This window comes from Anomaloglossus baeobatrachus, chromosome 4, assembly GCF_048569485.1.
Source record: "Anomaloglossus baeobatrachus isolate aAnoBae1 chromosome 4, aAnoBae1.hap1, whole genome shotgun sequence".
NCBI classification, from domain to species: Eukaryota; Metazoa; Chordata; class Amphibia; order Anura; family Aromobatidae; genus Anomaloglossus; species Anomaloglossus baeobatrachus.
The window spans coordinates 628,219,154-628,235,822 of record NC_134356.1 but is presented as its reverse complement, the minus strand read 5'-3'; the positions used below and the strand labels follow the sequence as shown (position 1 = coordinate 628,235,822).

The 16,669-nt window shown below is 46.6% G+C and overlaps 1 protein-coding gene across 5 annotated transcripts in view; it reads right to left on the bottom strand.

Annotated features, from left to right (window-relative positions):
- Positions 1-16,669, bottom strand: part of WIZ (WIZ zinc finger) — an 87,852-nt gene that overhangs the window by 31,230 nt on the left and 39,953 nt on the right. The gene's annotated exons all lie outside the window — the stretch shown is intronic.

Below are 16,669 nucleotides of genomic sequence, written 5' to 3'. Positions count from 1 at the left end.
TGGAGACGTTACACAACATAAGACAGTGACATGCAAGCAGCGCGGACCCCCGTATGATACAAGCAGGAATGAGCGGCCGGAGAAGGGGCACCCGGACCATAGACAACTGTGCTGGTCTGTTCCCATTATGGTTCCTGGTCCCACCACCCAAACCCTCCCGCAACAATCCCTCCCCCAAAAAAACCGCTTCTCTCGCCCCCCATCCTGCTGCACTCCGGCCATAGACAAGTGTGCTGGTCTGTTCATATCACTGTTCCCGGTCCGACCACCCAAACCCTCCCTCACCAATACCTCCCCCAAAAAAAACAAATCCGCCTCCCTCACCCCCCCATCTTACTGCACCCCCGACCAGACAAGGGTGCTGGTCTGTTCCCATTATGGTTCCCGGTCCCACCACCCAAACCCTCACCAAAAAAAAAACAAAAAAAAACGCCTCCCTCACCCCCCCCATCCCGCTGCACCCGGGCCATAGACAAGTGTGTTGGTCTGTTTGCATTAGTCTCCTCTTTCCCCCTGACACTTTAAACTAAAGGAGCCCGAACCCACCACTGTGCGAAAGATTGTCGCATGGAGAACCCTCTGCGGTCGCTGCTGATCAGGGACTTCCAACGCTTCTGTTCTATGGGGGGTAAGATGCTGCCAGGAGAAGTTTGGCAGCGTCTCGCTCAGAAAACAGAGGATACAGAAGAGGATACAGTGGAAACCATTTCAGCAGCTGTGTAGTGTGTGGGGGGGAGCGTTAGGTACAATTAATCACAGGAAGGAAAGAAAAATAGTGAAGGGGAAGGGGGGGGGGGGAAATCTCTATACCAGCTACGTCCCTTTTATTAATAAGATCAATGGGGGGGGGGGTCCCCAGAGATTGGAGCCAGAAGATATTGTGTTTCTTCTGGCTCGGATGGAAAGTGAAGGCTACAACGATCAAGTGAAGACCCCTGACGAAAACTGCGGTGGCCAAGAGACAAAGCGAGGAGAGTGGAGATGTGGCGTCAGTAGGAGGCGTATGGATCCCACCACCAATCTTGACTCATCGGGCGGCACGGTGGCTCAGTGGTTAGCACTGCAGTCTTGCAGCAGGGTTCAAATCCCACTAAGGACACCATCTGCAAGGAGTTTGTATGTTCTCCCTGTGTTTGCGTGGGTATCCTCCGGGTTCTCCGGTTTCCTCCCACATTACAAAAAAAAAAAAAACAAAACTTACTCATAGGGAATCTAGATTGTGAGCCCCAATGGGGACAGTGTTGCCAATGTATGTAAAGCGCTGTGGAATTAATAGCGCTATATAAAAATGAATAAATATTATTATTATTAACCTTGTGGTTTAAAGTAGTGGGCCAGCCTTTTCTAAATGTCACGCAACATTTTATTCTCCCAACATGAGTCGTAGAGTCTACTAAGACAATTCACCCCACCCCCACAAAAAAAAACAAAAAACAAAAAAAAAACCTTGTTGGCAACATTTAAAAGAAAGGTAGAAATCCCATATTCTTTATGCTCAATCACGGGCAAGACTTGACTACATTGTACCGATATCGCTGTACACCAGGTTAGTATATACAGCCAATTAGTATTCTCGCAGAGGCCAGTGATCGGCTGCAGCGGTCATATGGAGCGTACTGACTGTACCCAATGTAAACAAAAAAGGAGAATTCACGTTGAAGAGATAGAATGAGGGGAACAATTTGGGCAACATTTCAATTTTCCTACATAACTAGATAAAAAAAACACGTCACTGAGGATCATGGTAGACGTAGACTAGTAGATAATTAGTGATGTTTAGGAACGATCATTCACAATTATCTGTCGGTGTACATTTGCCGGCCGTTACACCAGGAGCAAGCAAAATGCGTGTCCATTAGGTTAATGGATCGTTTAAAAATAAATGAATCCTTGTATTTAGCAGCACATCGGCCCGTGTACAGACAGAGGATGTGCTGCTGACCAGGACGTGGGGCCAGAATAGGTGCCTGCTCTGTGCCCATCACGGCTTGTCGGCCGGGGTAATGAGGCCAGTGACGTACTCTTTCTTCCAAATTTGAGGACAGTAAGAAAACACTTAGATCGTCAGTCATCGTGTGTAAAGGTGCATTGAAGAACCCAAATCTGCAGGTGTAAATGCAGCACTCTACATATAGGGAGCACGTCCTAAATATGGCTTTGGTGCCAGATTTTGGTTTAGTCCCACCAGCTTCTTCCGTCCGCACTACACAGCAGTAATCTGTGGAGAGAAACTGGTTGGAAACCAAAGTGACCGTATCCGGAAACATTACACACAGCTCACTCCCCCAGGACTTGTCCTCTTCCCCAGAGTAACCTTGATTTGTCCCCTACAATCAGCCTCAGCCCCTCCCCCCCCTGTGTTGTGCAACCAGTTTGATCACTGGAGTAGCACTGTATCCGGGTGTCGCTGCTTTACATAAGTCAACACCACAAAGGACATTATTGTACTGCACATCCCCAGCCAACATCACGTGTGCACCAAACCCCCCAGCAAAGAGAAACTAGAACCATCCAGTCAAAAGACACAAACTCAGAGCTCTTGTTTTCACTGGAGACCCTTTATCTACAGGATGGGTGATAACGGCCCGAGTGGTGGGGGGGGTCCGAGCCCCCCCAAACGGCCCGAGTGGTGGGGGGCTCCGAGCCCCCCCAAACACCCAGAGTGGTGGGGGGCTCCGAGCCCCCCCAAACACCCAGAGTGGTGGGGGGCTCCGAGCCCCCCCAAACACCCAGAGTGGTGGGGGGCTCCGAGCCCCCCCAAACACCCAGAGTGGTGGGGGGCTCCGAGCCCCCCCAAACACCCAGAGTGGTGGGGGGCTCCGAGCCCCCCCAAACACCCAGAGTGGTGGGGGGCTCCGAGCCCCCCCAAACACCCAGAGTGGTGGGGGGGTCCGAGCCCCCCCAAACACCCAGAGTGGTGGGGGGGTCCGAGCGCCCCCAAACACCCCGAGTGGTGGGGGGGGTCCGAGCCCCCCCAAACACCCCGAGTGGTGGGGGGTCCGAGCCCCCCCAAACACCCCGAGTGGTGGGGGTCCGAGCCCCCCCAAACACCCCGAGTGGTGGGGGTCCGAGCCCCCCCAAACACCGAGTGGTGGGGGTCCGAGCCCCCCCAAACACCCCGAGTGGTGGGGGTCCGAGCCCCCCCAAACACCCCGAGTGGTGGGGGTCCGAGCCCCCCCAAACACCCCGAGTGGTGGGGGTCCGAGCCCCCCCAAACACCCCGAGTGGTGGGGGTCCGAGCCCCCCCAAACACCCCGAGTGGTGGGGGTCCGAGCCCCCCCAAACACCCCGAGTGGTGGGGGTCCGAGCCCCCCCAAACACCCCGAGTGGTGGGGGTCCGAGCCCCCCAAACACCCCGAGTGGTGGGGGTCCGAGCCCCCCAAACACCCCGAGTGGTGGGGGTCCGAGCCCTAAGACCACCACTGATGGATTGTGTGAGCAGCAGATTGGACGCAGAAATGCCGCTCCATTCATTCTCTATGGGGCTGCCCCACGGATACCACCCAGGGGCTGTACATCTATGAATGCTGGCAGGATTTTTCCACCGACTATTCTGAGGAAAACAACAATCTGACGTGTGAATGACCCCACAGATTGTCATAGGCAGCAGTGCTAACCTCCATAAAAAATGGGTAGCACTCGTATGTGAAAAACTGACGTGTTAATGAGGCCTTAGAGAGAACAGCCTCCCACTCTGCTGATCGGTGACAGTCGCAGCGGTCGGACCCACCCAATGAAACGTCACCTATCCACAGTATAGGTGTGAAATGTGCTTTCAACCCCTTTAAGAAGGACCTTTCTCTGGCCTCATCATGGTAATGTCCCTGTTGGCTACGTCAGAAGATATCAATACAAGTCTATGAGAGCCAGGACAAGGCTTGCATAGACTTATATTGAGTTGTGATCTCCATCACACTCCATGAAACACGAACTGCTGGCAAGTCACAAATCACAGGAGACGAACAGGAGAAGTGGTTATAGAAGGTGAAGATCGATGGGGGTGAGTATAAGAGGGGCACAGGGGGCTTAGGTAAGAACAACTCCAGCAGGCTTTAAAGGGAATCTGTCACTAGACTTGGAGACTATAAGCTGCGGCCACCAGCATTGTAGAATACTGTATATAACAGCCCAGGCAGCTTTGTAGAACGTAAAAATCACTTATAATACTTACCTGGGGGTGGGGGGGGTCCGGTCAGATGGGGTTGCTTCTCTCCAGTCTGGCGCCTCCTCTCTGCTGCGATCTCCATCCTCCTATCCAGCCCAGACCGTCATTGCACTCCTGTGCAGTCGCACTTTGATTTGCCCTGCTGAGGGCAGATCAAAGCACTGTAATGCGCAGGTGCGAGGAAAGATTAAAGACCGCCAGTGCATGCGCACTACAGTAGTTTAATCTGCCCTCAGCAGGACAAAGAAGTGCACCTGCGCAGGACCGCAATGCCGGCCAGTGTGGATGACTTAGGACGAGTCATGCACATGGGCCTCAGAATGAGGACAGAAATCGCTGCAGAGGAGGCGCCGCACCGAGAGCAGCGACATCCATCAGACCGGACCGCCCCCTAGGTGAGTACAATAAAGGTGTTTTTTACGTTGTACAGAGTGGCCTGGGCTCTTATATACAGTATTCTGGAATGCTTTATATCGGGGATCACTGGTGGTGGCTGCAGCTCATAAGGGAAAAACCTGGTGACGGGTTCCCTTTAAAGGCCCAGTGCATCCAGTCTACACAAGGCTCTGGGAGTCGAGGATGACGCATTGTATGAGTGGAGAGAAAATGTAACCACACATCGGGATTGTCCGGCCTGGATACAATTGTAACAAACGTTCAGCTGTGAGAGGTTTCAAATGAGAAAAGGAATTCAGGCTCCGGATTCAAAAAAAGAAACCACGAACAAAAGTTTCTATTCACAGACAGGACAAAGAGCTTCAAAATGGTGATTCACCCACGATGCACCCATTCACTGCACCCAGAAGCACCCAAATAATCAAGGTAAGAAGTCCAGAGACAAGGAAAGGGACCCATCCGCGCCTGCGCAGAAACACAGGATCCGGGTGTATTATACCATGTATATAATGCGATGGGAGGACGGTGTATTATATCATCTACAGTTGAAACCAGAAGTCCACATCCACTATCAATAAAGACACATCTGCAGGTTTTCCCCTCCGCTCTCTATAAAGACACATCTGCAGGTTTTCCCCTCCGCTCTCTATAAAGACACATCTGCAGGTTTTCCCCTCCGCTCTCTATAAAGACACATCTGCAGGTTTTCCCCTCCACTCTCTATTAAGGCACATCTGCAGGTTTTTCCCTCCACTAGCTATAAAGACACATCTGCAGGTTTTTCCCTCCACTAGCTATAAAGACAGATCTACAGGTTTTCCCCTCCACTAGCTAAAAAGACACATCTGCAGGTTTTTCCCTCCACTCTCTATAAAGACACATCTGCAGGTTTTTCTCACTATCCGACGTGAAATCAAAATAATCCATTCCGGTTTTAGGTCAATTAGGAACCAAAATTATTTATATTTGCCAAATGCCAGAATAATGAGAATTTTTTTAACCCCTTCACAACCGGCCGATTTTTCGATTTCCGTTTTTTTTTTCTCCAAGAGACGTAACTTTTTTTATTTTTTAGTCAATATGGTCATGTGAGGGCTCATTTTTTGCAGGACTAGTTGTACTTTTAAATGAAAGCATTAAGTTTTACCATATGGTGTACTGGAAAACAGCAAAAAAATTCCAAATGCGGATAAATTACAAAAAAAAAGTGCGATAGCACTATTGTTTGTGAGATATTTTATTCACTGTTTCATTATATGGTAAAACTGATGTGTGGGTCTGATGCCTCAGGTCAGTGCGAGTTCATAGACACCAAACATGTATAGGTTTACTTTTATATAAAAGGGGTTTAAAAAAAAAAAAATCAGAAGTTTGTCCGAAAAAAGTGGCGCACGTTTTACGCCATATTCTGTGACCCGTAGCGTTCTCATTTTTTGGTATCTATGGCTCAGTGACGGCTTATTTTTTGCGTCTCTTGCTGACGTTTTTAGCTGTACCATTTTTGTGCAGATGCTACGTTTTATCGCTTGTTATTGCATTTTGCGCAAAATTTGTGGTGACAAAAAAAAAAATGTAGTTTTGGCGTTTGGTATTTTTTTGCCGCTACGCAGTTTACTGATCAGATTAATTGATTTTAGATTTTGATAGATTGGGTGTTTCTGAACACGGCGATACCAAATGTGTGTATATTTTTTATTTTTTTAACCCTTTAATTTTCAAATGGAGTGATTTGAACTTAAGTTTTTTTTTATTTCACTATTCCCCCTAGGGGGCTATATGGATCAATCTGATCGCTCTGCCATATCTGCTGATCACAGCTATACAGCTGTAAACAGCAGATATACTCCGGGCCGAGTGAAACCGAAAGCAATTTATATGAGCTACCGCGGTCATCACATCACGTAACTTCCGTATATTGACAGCGCCATTGAAGGGGTTAAAAGGCACGGGCAGATAACCATTCTGCTCGTGCCTGGCAGGCACACAACTCAGCTGTGAAAATCAGCTGAGATGTGCGCCGATCGCGGCATGCTGCCGGCGGCAGACCGCGGGCAGTAACACTGACCGCTAGGACGTAATATTACTGCCCGTGGTTGTTAAGGGGTTAAGGCATTTTTATTACTTTCTGCAAAGTCAAATGTTTACATACACTAAGAGTACTATGCCTTTAAACAATATGGGACAGCCCATATGATGAGGTCATGTCTTTGGACGCTTCTGATACTTTTTTTTTTGCAAAATCTGCTTTAATGAGACACACCCGTGGATGTATTTTATTGCACACCTGAACACACGGCTTCTTTAGGTAGCATGACGGGAAAATTAAAAGAAATCAGCCAAGATCTCAGGAAGAGAATTGTGGACTTGCACAAGTTTGGTTCATCCTTGTGTGTAATTTCTAGATACCTGAAGGTGCCTCATTCATCTGTACAAACAATTATACGCAAGTACAAACAAGATGGGAGAGTCCAGCCATCATACCGATCAGGAAGGAGACGGGTTCTGTGTACCAAAGATGAATGTGCTTTGGTCAGACATACATATCAACCCAAGAACAAAAGCAAAAGACCTTGTGAAGATGCTGGAGGAAGCTGGTGAGATTGTGTCATTATGCACAGTGACAGGAGTCACATGGGATATCAACATGGGCAGAAAGGTCACTGTATCAGGAAGAAGCCATTCCTCCAAAAGAAACATAAAAAAGCCAGATGTTTGAAAAAGTACATGAACAAAGACCTTAAAGGGAACCGGTCACCAGTTTTGGGGCCTATAAGCTGCGGCCACCACCAGTGGGCTCTTATATACAGTATTCTAACATGCTGTATATAAGAGCCCAGGCCGCTGTGTAGAGCATAAAAATGACTTTATAATACTTGCCTAAATGGTCAGGACGGTGCAGATGGGTGTCTACGTGCTTCGGTTGCGGCGCCTGCTCTTTCGGCCATCTTTGTCCTCCTCCTTCTAAAGCCTGGGTGCATGACGCGTCCTACATCATGCACCCAAGTGGGGATTGAGGTCCCGAGCATGCGCACTACAATACAATAGATCTGCCCTGCTCAGGGTAGGTCAAAGTGGGTCTGCGCAGGACCTCAATGCCCCCCTGTGTGCATGACGTAGGACGCGTCATGCACCCAGGCTTCAGAAGAAGGAAGACAAAGATGGCCAAAAGAGGAGGCGCCGGACCCGGAGAACGGAGACGCCCATCTGCACTGTACCGACCGTTTAGGTCAGTATTATAAAGTCATTTTACGCTCTACACAGCGGCCTGGGCTCTTATATACAGCATGTTAGAATACTGTATATAAGAGCCCACTGGTGGTGGCCGCAGCTTATAGTCTCCAAATCTGGTGACAGGTTCACTTTAATTTTTGGAGACACGTCCTGTTGTCTGACAAAACTAAAATTGAACTTTTTGGCCATAATGACCATCGTTATGTTTGGAGATAAAAGGGAGAAGCTATGAAGCCCAAGAAAGCCATATAAACAGTGACACACAGGGGTGACAACATCATGTTCTGGGGTTGTTTTGCTGCAGGAGGGACTGGTAAACTTCACAAAATAGATGGCATCATGAGGAAAGAAGATCATGTGGCAATACTGAAGCAACATCTCAAGACATCAGCCAGGAACTTAAAGCTTGGGTGGAAGTGGGGCTTCCATATGGACAATGACCAGAGGCATACCACCAAATTGATTACAAAGTGGTTTAATGATAACAAAGTCAATGTTTTGGAGTGGCCATCACAAAGCCCTGATCTCAATCCTATTGAAAATGTATTTACAAAGCTATAAAGGCTGATGCGAGCGGCGACCTCCAAACATGGCTCAGATACATCAGATCTGTCAGGAGGAATGGGTCCAAATCCCTACCAACCATTATATATACCACCGTATAATGTACCCGCCCCCTATATATTATATTATATACACCGTATAATGTACCCGCCCCTATATATTATATACACAGTATAATATACCTGCCCCTATATATTATATACACAGTATAATATACCTGTCCCTATATATTATATACACAGTATAATGTACCTGCCCCTGTATATTATATACACAGTATAATGTACCTGCCCCTGTATATTATATACACCGTATAATGTACCAGCGCCTATATATTATATACACAAGGTAATGTACCCGCCCCTATATATTACATACACAGTATAATGTACCCGCCCCTATATATTACATACACAGTATAATGTACCCGCCCCTATATATTACATACACAGTATAATGTACCTGCCCCTATATATTATATACACAGTATAATGTACCAGCGCCTATATTATACACAAGGTAATGTACCCACCCCTATATATTACATACACAGTATAATGTGCCCGTCCCCTACATATTATATACACAGTATAATGTATCTGCCCCTATATATTATATACACAGTATAATGTACCTGCCCAAATTATATACACAGTATAATGTACCAGCTCCTATTATATACACAACGTAATGTACCCGCCCCTATATATTACATACACAGTATAATGTAGCCATCCCCATTATATTACATACACAGCATAATGTGCCTGCTCCATATATCTAATACACACATACACACACACAAACTATAATGTGCCTGCCCCTATTATATATATATATATATATACACATATACATACACATACACACACACACACACACACACAGTATAATATACCCGCCCCTATATATTATATACACAGTATAATGTACCTGCCCCTGTATATTATATACACAGTATAATGTACCTGCCCCTGTATATTATATACACAAGGTAATATATCCGCCCCTATATATTACATACACAGTATAATGTACCCGTCCCCTATATATTATATACACAGTATAATGTACCTGCCCCTATATATTATATACACAGTATAATGTACCAGCGCCTATATTATACACAAGGTAATGTACCCGCCCCTATATATTACATACACAGTATAATGTGCCCGTCCCCTATATATTATGTACACAGTATAATGTACCTGCCCCTATATATTATATACACAGTATAATGTACCTGCCCCTATTATATACACAAGGTAATGTACCTGCCCCTATATATTACATACACAGCATAATGTAGCCATCCCCTATATATTACATACACAGTATAATGTGCCTGCCCCATATATCTAATACACAAACACATAAACACACACACACACACACACAAAATAATGTGCCTGCCCCTTTTATATATATACATACATAGTTACTAAGGTTGAAAAAAGACCTAGGTCCATCTAGTTCAACATATATATACACATATATATATATATATATATATATATATATATATATATATATATATATATATATATATATATACATACATACATACATACATACATACACACACAGTATAATGTGCCCGCCCCTATATATTATATACACAGTATAATGTGCCCATCCCCTATTATATACACAGTATAATGTGCCTGCCCCTATATATTATATACACACACAGTATAATGTGCCTGCCCCTATATATTATCTACACACACACACAGTATAATGTGCCCGCCCCTATATATTATATACACAGTATAATGGACCCATCCCCTGTATATTATATTCACAGTATAATGTGCCCATCCCCTATATATTATATACACCGTATGTGCCTGCCATATATATATACATACATACATACATACACACACAGTATAATGTGCCCGCCCCTATATATTATATACACAGTATAATGTGCCCATCCCCTATTATATACACAGTATAATGTGCCTGCCCCTATATATTATATACACACACAGTATAATGTGCCTGCCCCTATATATTATCTACACACACACACAGTATAATGTGCCCGCCCCTATATATTATATACACAGTATAATGGACCCATCCCCTGTATATTATATTCACAGTATAATGTGCCCATCCCCTATATATTATATACACCGTATGTGCCTGCCATATATATATATATACATACATACATACATACACACACACACAGTATAATGTGCCTGCCCCTATATATTATACACTGTATAATGCACCCATTCCCTATATATTACATACACAGAATAATGTGTCTGCCCCTATATATTGTATATACAGTATAATGCACCCACCCGCTATATATAATATACACAGTATAATGTACCTATATATTATATATAAAGTACAATGTGCCTGCCCTCATACATACTGTATAAAATACCTACCCTCCATATATTATACACAGGATAATGTACCCTCCCCCTATGTTATATACAGTATAATGCATCTGCCACCTATTATATATACAGTATCATGTATCTGCCCCTATATATAATATATACAGGATAATGTATATACTACATAGAGGCAGGTACATTATACTGTATATATATGATCTATAGAGGCAGGTACATTATACTGTATATATAGAGAGTGGGTACATTATGTATATATAATATAAAGGGGCAGGTACAGATCATATATATATGTAGTATAGAGGGCAGGCACATTATACTTTGTGTGTAATATATAGCGGGCCGGTCTATTATCCGGAGTATCCCGTGTATACACACGCGTCTGTGACGTCAGCAGCCTGTGTAGCCCCCACGTGCCCCTCTCCCCGCAGTCTCACCGTCCTCCCCGGCGGCCTCCTCAGCTTCTCCCCACAGCACAGGCCCCGCTTCCTCCCGCCGCAGGCACGGCCGGCCGCCTCTTCCCGCCGCGCTCTGCTCTTCCTCCTGGTGGCCCCTCCTTTCCGGCGGCGCCCCCAGCTCCCCCGGGCCGCCGGCGCGCAGGGCGGCGCTCCCCGCAGACTGGCCCGGCCCGGCCTCCTTTGTCCGCTCGCAGGGCGCAGACATGACGGGTTGTAAAGAGAGGGGGCGGGGCCGCGCGGGGACGAGGACAGGCAGCCGCAGTGGAGCGCCGAGAATCGGGGAGCAGCCAATCAGGGCGCAGGGTGCAGAGACAGACAGTGAAGCAGGCGGGAGCAATGGAGCGCAGAGCAATCGTCTAACAGCTAAGATCAGCAACTGGCTGGAGACTACAACTCCCAGCATGCCCTGACGTCCTGGGAGCAGTAGTCTCCTAACAGGCTATGTTACAGCCTTGTACACACTGGCTGGCCGTCTCTCCTGGTTAGTCTGGTCACTCATTACTATTGGGCTTGCACAGATTTCACACATGTTCTGCAACTTTCTAACACCAGTTCTTGTCATTTGCTGCCACTTTCAGGATGGCTGCTTGCTGTCAGTGAATGGAAACCATAGATCAGTGCGAGGAGTTGACCATTCACTGACAGCAAGCAGAGGGGAGTATGATAAATCACAGCCACAGGGCCAAAGCCCCCTATACAAATGTCAGCCAAGCCCGCCGATAAAATGTGTATGGGTTCCCAGACAGATTATCAGGGGAAAGGCAATATTGGTTTGGCAAGTCCAATTACAGACAACATATCGGCTGACAGCGGTTAAGTCAGGGACGCTGCGGCGTATGGGGGAGACATCTGATGTGTATGGGATCCTAGGAGCGGTAACACGACTGCAGGCTTCCATAGAGGCACTGCCAGCCGCACCATCCACCCGCAACTATCCCGAGTCCAGCAACAGCTTCTCACATTTAGGAAGCTGTGACCCTGTCCCTTGAGAGGGCGAGGCGTGTGTCCTAATTTGAATACAATGGTGGCAGAGCCATCAGCTCCCTGCTCCACCACCCGGATCCCTGCTCCACCGTCCAGCTACACCACCTAGCATCGTGCTTCTCCACCATCCGGCTACACCACCTGGCACCCTGCTCCACCACCTGGCTACATCACCTAGCACCCTGGTCCGCCACCCGGCACCCTGCTCCGTCACCCAGCTCCATCACCCGGCTCCCTGCTCCACCACTCACCCTGTGCGTCTTGAGATGCGGCACAGCAGGGACAATGACTATCACATCTGTTGGACACAGCATGTAGCTGGAGCAGTTTATCTGGAAGCCGAGGCTACTGTATTTCACCCTTGGGCTAGTTCGTGCGTGCCATGAGGGACATCCCAAGACCAAAACATCATATCCACATGGCAAAAAAATGGAAATAAAAAAGATCCAGCACAAAGACACCTGTCCTGTCCTAAGGCGTCCTTCCTGTTCCTCCTTTCCTGCCGCTTTCAGTTTATTAAAGAGGTTGAAAAATAGTAATTAACTGAGGAACCAAAAACCGGAGACCAAATGGATCAGTTTATTATTTAACACTAAAGTGTATAGGAAGCGGATCACAGTGGCCGGTGTTCTGTTACGTCATCCGATAATTGATGTATTTTGTAAGAACACTGGAGGTGTTCAGAGACGAGTGCGGTGGACGCAGATTCCCTAAAAAACGGAACAAAGGTCAATGCAAAACGGAAACCAAACTGCAAGCAGTTCTGCCCTGATGCAAATGGGAGACAACCGGACAGAACAAGACCTAACGCTGAAAATGATATCAGCCCCATCACATGAGCGCTCGTTTCCTAATATTTGGGCAGTGTGAGCCGGCTGCCAATCACACAAGTGGAAACCACTACCATGTTTTTCCAAAAATAAGCCCTAGCAGGGAATTTCAGCATTTTTGCAGCAAGGCTTAAATATAAGCCCTAGTCACGGTTCAATAATGAAGTGCTAAAAATATTAAAGGTACTGCACGACACTTCGATATACATAGTGGACACCATGCAATCATACTCACCAGACACCGAGCAGAGGACCTGCAGTGATCACACCCCATCTGATCTCACACACACACACACACACACACACACACAATCAGATCACACATACTCACCACATCCAGAGACACCGATTTCTTCTCGCCGGCAGAATCCTGGGAGGCTGTGCAGTGCAGCGCAAAAACCTGCCGCAATGCTAGCTTACAGGACCTGCGGACACGCGTGACTTCCTCCCGTCATTCCCTGCGGCCAGCAACATTCTTTAACGCTGGATGTGATGTGTGTGTGTGTGTGTGTGTGTGATATCTGCAATCTGCTGTGTGCATGCGATCTGCTGTGTGAGTGTGTGTCAGCCAGAAGCAAGGGAGTATGGCGTGCAGCACCCACCAGAGATCACAGGGAGGACCTGGGAGCCACGCAAACATCCGGGTCTGGTAAGTATGAGTCTGCTGGGAAGTGTGTGTGTGTGGGGGGGGTCTGGTTTTTTGGGGGGTAAACTTACCCCCCAACCGAGTTTCTCCAAGAATAAGACCTCCTCCAAAAATAAGCCCTAGTGCTTTTTTTTTGGGGGGGGGGGGGGCAAAAAAAAGTATAAGACAGTGTCTTATTTTTGGAAAAACACAGAAGTTCATAGCTTCCTAAAAATCATTATTCCCAACAGAGCTTCGTCCTGTGTAAACCGAAGCGACAGATCCAGAACAAATCTACTTGGAAGCTTGAATGAAGCTTCATAGGGTTTCACAACAGCCACTTCCGGTCAAACTACACTCTGCGAAACCCGGCGGCTGTGATGAGCGGTGATGACGTCAGTAATGTTACTGCTCTCGCCGGGTCACACAGAGGGCAGCGCGCGAGACCCAGAATGTCAGATGAGTGGTGATGATAGTAACTCAGTCACTCGTCACAGCCGCCAGGTCTCGCGCTGTCCTCTGTGTGACTAGGCATGAGCGATAACATTACTGACGTCATCACCGCTCGTCACCGCCGTCGAGTCTTGTGCCACCCTCTGTGTGACTCAGCGAGAGCAGCGATGAGCGGTAACATTACTGATGTCATCACCACTCGTCACGTCGTGAGAAAGCCAAGGACTATGTCGGAGGTGCGGGGTTTTTTGTTTTCAAATAAACTGGTGAATGAGGGATAGTCTATTGTATTATTATTATTACTCTCTTCTTATGTCTTTCAGGGTCCCATTTGTGGACTACCATCGGGTCCCCTGGACCACTTTGGACCTGCTTTTATTTAATGAATTTGTGAACCAGGGAAAGAGTAGGGGAGTGTTTTTTTCAAATAAGGTATTTGTGTGTGTGTGTTTTTACTTTTTTACTTACTGGATTAGTAAAGAGTGTGTCTGATAGACGCCTCTCCATCACTAACCCCTGGACGTGATGCCAGCTGTCACTACACAGCCAACATCTACCCTATAAACCATTACCCCGATTGCCACTGCACCAGGGAAATTGGGAAGAGCTGGTGCGAAGCGCCAGGATTGGGGCATCATATGTGATGTGCCACTTACGGGAGGCTGCGGGTTGCTATTTTTTGGCTGGGAAGGACCAAATAACCATGGGCTTTCCCAGCCTGATAATATCTGCCCGCAGCTGTCAGCTTTACCTTGGCTGCTTACTAAAAAAATAGTGCAAAAACACAGATTTATTCCAACTGTACTATAATACAAAATGAGATTTTTAGCAAATAATTTATCAATTCTTTGAGCCGCCCCTGCCAACGTCAGGGCAAATCTCGAAAGGGGGGGTCCTACTCTATATTATGTATTTCATGTGCCATATGACATCCTAGACAAATAGATTAAAAGCAGAACCATATTTACTAAAAAAAACAAAAAAAAACACGTGGGAACCCAAGTTGTTTTTTAAAATTATGTATTAGTTTAAATACCCTTTAGAGCCACATGAAAGGCACTAAAGGGTGAAAGTTTATAATTTGCAGGGTGTTGGGAAATTATATATTGGCAGGATATCTATCCATCTATGTAATATCTTTCTGTCACCTATCTATAGCTTTGTCTTTTTTTTGTTTCTTTGGAGATGTGCCATATGGATGATAGATGTGCCATGTCTGATTTTTTTTTTTGGCGCCTAAAGACTTGCATTGGAGAGTCGTGTCCAAAATACTTGGCCATACACAGCACGCTGCCATTTTTTCCTTAAGGCCCATTTACACACAACAATATCGCGAATGAGAGATCATCGGGGTCACGGTGTTGGTGACGCATATCCGGCCTCGTTAGCTATGTCGTTGTGTGTGGCACCTTTTTGCGATCAGTAACGATCGCAAAAAGGTGTCAAGTCGTTCGTCGTGTACACGTCGTTCATTTTTAAAAAAATTGTTCCTCATTTGGAACGCAGGTTGTTTGTCGTTCCTGCGTCAGTACACATCACTATGTGTGACACCTCAGGAACAACATCATACTTGCGGCCGCCGGCAATGAGGAATGAAGGAGGTGGGTGCGATGTTACGTCCCGCTCATCTCCGCCCCTCCACTTCTCTTGGGCGGCCGCTTAGAGCCGCCGAACGAACCTCCCCCTTAAAGGAGAGATTGATCGGCGGTCACAGCAACGTCGGTGAACAGGTAATTGCGCGTGACGCTGCCATAGCGATATTGTTCGCTACGGCAGCGATCACCCCGTGACGCGCCACCAACATGGTGCTATCGCTAGCGATGTCGCAGCGTGTAAAGCCCGCTTTAGTCTGATTTGAGCTGCATCATTGACTAACATTGGTCCACGTGCAATGTGATGTTTTTCGGCGCCGCACTCCTCCGTATTATACGCCAGTGAGAATGAGCCCTTAGTCTGTTCCTCTTCAGGTGAATGGTTCCTGCACTGGAATGTTTTATTTCTGTTACTTTTAACTCCAAATCGGGTTAAAAAAACATGGAAACAATTACTGGACGTGTGAACAGAGGCTTAATACAAGATTTGTGTAAGGCCCTTTGTATTGATCACATCTGGAGCTCATCAGATCCATTGTACTTCTCCACAAAAGATGAATTCTGTAAATTCTGCCGCTGCCCAAATACTTTTGGACCAAACTGCTGTGTCCACGACTGGATAACAGTGTGAGGTGGTTTTCCATTTTAAGAAGAGTGGACCCTAAGTACGTTTATATACGTAGTATAATTATAGGGGTACTCACCTTATCTGGATTTGGTTCCCCTTCGCTGCTCTGCTCTAAACTTTTATCTGCAGAGGTGACATCACATCATTGCTGCAGCCAATTACGGAGCTCAGTGGCTGCACCAATGTAGATGGCAATAGCCACTGAGCTCAGTGATTGGCTGCAGCGCTGAAAAGCACTGTCAATGTGACGTCACCACTGCAGCCAAACACAAGGCCTGGACCTCAGGGAGGGTGAAGACCTTCTATGCTTGTGGTGTTACATGTATAAAGGCATTTGGAGTCCACTTTTTATTTTA